The sequence below is a fragment of the Littorina saxatilis genome, linkage group LG6 (genome assembly GCF_037325665.1).
Source record: "Littorina saxatilis isolate snail1 linkage group LG6, US_GU_Lsax_2.0, whole genome shotgun sequence".
NCBI classification, from domain to species: Eukaryota; Metazoa; Mollusca; class Gastropoda; order Littorinimorpha; family Littorinidae; genus Littorina; species Littorina saxatilis.
This window is the reverse complement of record NC_090250.1, coordinates 54,415,590-54,420,589: the sequence shown is the minus strand read 5'-3', so window position 1 is coordinate 54,420,589 and position 5,000 is coordinate 54,415,590.

The following is a 5,000-nucleotide window of genomic DNA, read 5'->3' as shown; positions in this document are numbered from 1 at the left end:
GTACTAACGACGTCTCTCGAAGAGTCGTCTGAACAAGATACAGCAGCATAGTACTCATAAGTCACAACAGTATTCAGACCCTAACAATACCATCTCGTAACGAAGCCACTCGACGGTAAATTTGACCTAGTTAGCAAATGGACATCTCGTGGAAAACCTCACGTACGGCGAGAAGATCACGTGCAGACGAGACCATTGTCCGCTGGTGGTTGTGCGAGTGTCCAGACAAGCCTAAATGAATGTCCTCCTCTGAACTTTGAACAAATTGAGTGCACGTGCGCCTGGCCTCCCTCGAGACATCCCGGGCCAGCAAATAAGCGTCGTTCCGAATGAATATTCAGCCGTGCCAGCGAGGCAATAATCCTTCCTGGGGAAAGCAAGGGATATCCCGCGGGAAGGGGAAATTGTGGGAAATTGTAGTCAATGCTATGCGTGTCGGAATGTGAAAGCCGCCAGGCTCTGGACTCCGGGCTGACAATTGTTGGTGAAAAATACAGAAACGGTTGGTTGTAAATTGGGTTGTATGGCGTGTGTGTGAGCTGTGTTTTGTCATCGGATGTTATCAGCTGTCCGTCGTGGGTGAATCAGTGTAGGATGCCGTTTGCGCTTTGAAATGGTTATGCTTCTTGTTTGTGACGATTTGTTTATCAGTGACTATCGTTTATAATATTCCGCTCCTTAGTTACTTTATTAAATGACGGAATTGAGGAGTAATGGCTTTCCAACTTGACATCAATTATTTGAAATCTTTGTTCAGTGAAAATCATGCCAACCAGTTAAGCAGCTAGCCGTACGACAGCCAGTCGAACAAGCAACCGGCTAGCTGGACCTTGGATACTGTTAAGTTCCCACACACAGGGCTACCTCTCCCCTCGCATTCGACGTTTGTTGTCAGTTTACACAAGACAGCCACGAAAGATGTAATTTCATGCGGAAAATACCCACAGAAGAAGATAAGCAGCTTCAATACTGCGCACAGTTGCATATTTCATAATTATCAATCCTATTTCTTAGCTTTGAGATCAAGAAGCGTACTCCCCCATATTGTCAGATGCAGCATTAAACTAGCTGACGACCAGCAACAACAACACTCTCAACTGATTGACACAAAGCAAATACTTACGCTCCCTATTCGCAATACAAAACATTTCCTAATCATTTTTGTCTAACTCGCACCCTCATCAACACCGTCAAACACCTCCACCCCATCCCATCCCAAACCGCTCTACCCCCCGCGGGCCCTGGACCCCCCCCCCCTCCTACCCAAGACAAATGTCGCCAATGTTTTTATTTTTTTAATTTTTTTTTTACAGAGTGACGTTAAATAAACGATTGTAAGAAGACCCCCTCTCCTTTCTCCCTTGTAATACTGCCCGTCCTGATGGATACACGTATTTGAAACATAAAGATATGCATTGGTTCATTTTGAGTTAAATATTATGGTTGGTACTTGTGAAGAGTTGTGTCTTGATATCATTTTTGCATGTGTTTGTTGTTGGTGTAATTTCATGTAGCCCTGAGGGTGTTTGCTGTTGATGTAATTTCATGTAGCCCTGAGGGTGTTTGTTGTTGATGTAATTTCATGTAGCCCTGAGGGTGTTTGCTGTTGATGTAATTTCATGTAGCCCTAGGGGTGTTTGTTGTTGATGTAATTTCATGTAGCCCTGAGGGTGTTTGTTGTTGATGTAATTTCATGTAGCCCTAGGGGTGTTTGTTGTTGATGTAATTTCATGTATCCCTAGGGGTGTTTGTTGTTGATGTAATTTCATGTAGCCCTGATGGTGTTTGTTGTTGATGTTATTTCATGTAGCCCTAGGGGTGTTTGTTGTTGATGTAGTTTCATGTAGCCCTAGGGGTGTTTGTTGTTGATGTAGTTTCATGTAGCCCTAGGGGTGTTTGTTGTTGATGTAGATTCATGTAGCCCTAGGGGTGTTTGTTGTTGATGTAATTTCATGTAGCCCTAGGGGTGTTTGTTGTTGATGTAATTTCATGTAGCCCTAGGGGTGTTTGTTGTTGATGTAATTTCATGTAGCCCTAGGGGTGTTTGTTGTTGATGTAATTTCATGTAGCCCTAGGGGTGTTTGTTGTTGATGTAATTTCATGTAGCCCTAGGGGTGTTTGTTGTTGATATAATTTCATGTAGCCCTAGGGGTGTTTGTTGTTGATGTAGTTTCATGTAGCCCTAGGGGTGTTTGTTGTTGATGTAATTTCATGTATCCCTAGGGGTGTTTGTTGTTGATGTAATTTCATGTATCCCTAGGGGTGTTTGAAAATAAAGTTTGCCTTGCCTTGCCCAACTCACTCCTCACCCTCCTCCTATTCGCAGGTGTCGTAAGGGTCGGAGAAAGGAGTCAGCAGTACTTGACTCCCCGTAACAGATCTCCGCTCTCAACGTTCAGGTGTCGTAAGCGCCGAAGAAAGGAGTCAGCAGTACTTGACTCCCCGTAACAGATCTCCGCTCTCACCGTTCAGGTGTCGTAAGCGCCGGAGAAAGGAGTCAGCAGTACTTGACTCCCCGTAACAGATCTCCGCTCTCACCGTTCAGGTGTCGTAAGGGCCGGAGAAAGGAGTCAGCAGTACTTGACTCCCCGTAACAGATATCCGCTCTCATTGTCCAGGTGTTGTAAGGGCCGGAGAAAGGAGTCAGCAGTACTTGACTCCCCGTAACAGATCTCCGCTCTCACTATCCAGGTGTCGTAAGGGCCGGAGAAAGGAGTCAGCAGTACTTGACTCCCCGTAACAGATCTCCGCTCTCACTGTCCAGGTGTCGTAAGGGCCGGAGAAGGGAGTCAGCAGTACTTGACTCCCCGTAACAGATCTCCGCTCTCAACGTCCAGGTGTCGTAAGGGCCGGGGAAGGGAGTCAGCAGTACTTGACTCCCCGTAACAGATCTCCGCTGCCCTGCACTGCGAGGGAGGGACGCGGCGTATTCATCAAACGGCGAGGGGGGACTCTTGGGATTACCAAGCACAGCCCGACAATGCCTCACCCCGCCACCGGGTGGAGCTGTCGGTTGGACATCCGCTGGGTTTGAAACGGGTGCTTGGGTGTTCTTTAGCTTGACTTTTCTTATGAAAAAGCACCGATATCACAACACAAACACTTCAGGTCAGGTTGCGAGACCCCTCCCCCCCTCACACGCATACACTTACAAGTGCGCAAACACACACAAACACACCCACACACACACTCACACACACCCACACACACACCCACACACACCCACCCACACACACACACCCACACACACACTCACACATACCCACACACACATACACACACCCACATACACCCACAAACACACACACACACACACACATACACACACACACATACGCACACTCTTATCATTCGTAAACAATTACTCTCACAAAGTCAATGACCACACCGACTCGTTTGCGTGTCAGTCCACGTAGAGCGAAAAGAAATTCCAACATCAAGATTTGTAGAACGAGCATGTACTTTTAAAAACTGTGAATACCAACCAATTTGTTACCTTAACCCCCCCCCCCCCCCCCAAAAAAAAAAAAAAAAGAAAAGAAAGAAAGAAGAGGCAAGGACAGTTTTGTTCGTTCTTCCCGTCGTAGTATGGAACTAGAGATATTAGCCACTGTCCTATTATTTCAACCCGATTACAATACAGTGTTGATGATGGAAAGCATTTCCAACTTAAAATAGACATGTGGACGCTTTGAAAAACAAATATCTGGAGTTTGTTTGCTCGCCAAGGTTCAACACGCGGGCAATGGTCTACATTAACTTCATTGTTCTTATCCAAAAACAAAGAGACTGCCAACGTTCCAAAATTCAGAATAAAAAAACAAGAAAGATAGGTTGTTGGAACGTTTGTTATTGACAAAACAATACATTGACATATATTTCGACCCAACGGTCTTTTAAGTGAACAGACAAACAAATATTCAATAATATACTAATAGAATAATAATAATAATCAAGATAAGTTTTGTATGAATATTTGTTTGTGGGTCGAAATATCTGTCAATGTATTGTTTTGTCAATAACAAACGTTCCAACAACCTACCTTTCTTGTTTTTTTTTATTCTTTGCTCTTAAAACCCAGGCTGCTTGTTCATCTGATGCTGACGTCAGAACACGTTGCAGCCACATGTCTGCAATGCATTTGTAGATATAGGGGAACGCGCTGCTACTGTTGAAATTGAAAGTTGAGCAATGTTGTCCGTAATCACTTTTGCAAAAAAGAAAGAAAGAAAGTGGAGGTCAGACAGTGGTTTCAATGTTCGAAGTAATATTTTCTTTATAAACCCAGGGACGAGAATGTTTGCTGGCCCACGCTTTCTCTGGCTGTCTCGGTGTGGATTCAAGTCTTGACGGTCACCGTCGGATTTTCATGTCTTAGACCGCTAGTCCTGTATTTAGCTACAGAACTAGGCCACTCTTTCTTCTCATGATTTACTGACATTTTACTGATCATCGGAGATGTTTTGGAAAATAATATCTGAAATTGTTTTTGTTGAACCTCAGGAAAAACATAATTTTGCGTTTTTCATGTCATGTGAAGAATTCTGACTTTTTGTGACTGCAATATGTAAAGAATTCTGACTTTTTGTGACTGCAATATGTAAAGAATTCTGACTTTTTGTGACTGCAATATGTAAAGAATTCTGACTTTTTGTGACTGCAATATGTAAAGAATTCTGACTTTTTGTGACTGCGATATGTAAAGAATTCTGACTTTTTGTCACTGCAATATGTAAAGAATTCTGACTTTTTGTGACTGCAAATATATTGTCTTTAAATTGGCTTTCAGCCGAAATTGTTAACAACGTGTCGCAGTTAAAACAAAGCAGCCTCGAATTCTTTGGATAACCTTGTACAGGCTGAATTAAACAGAACCCATCGTTTCATTGTACAGTTAAATGTGGAAGCCAAGTCAAAACTGCAGTTAGAGATGCTAAAAGTGACAGAACTGAAGCCATACTAACTAAAGGAATGAAAAAAGAGACCCAGGCCCAAGTGAT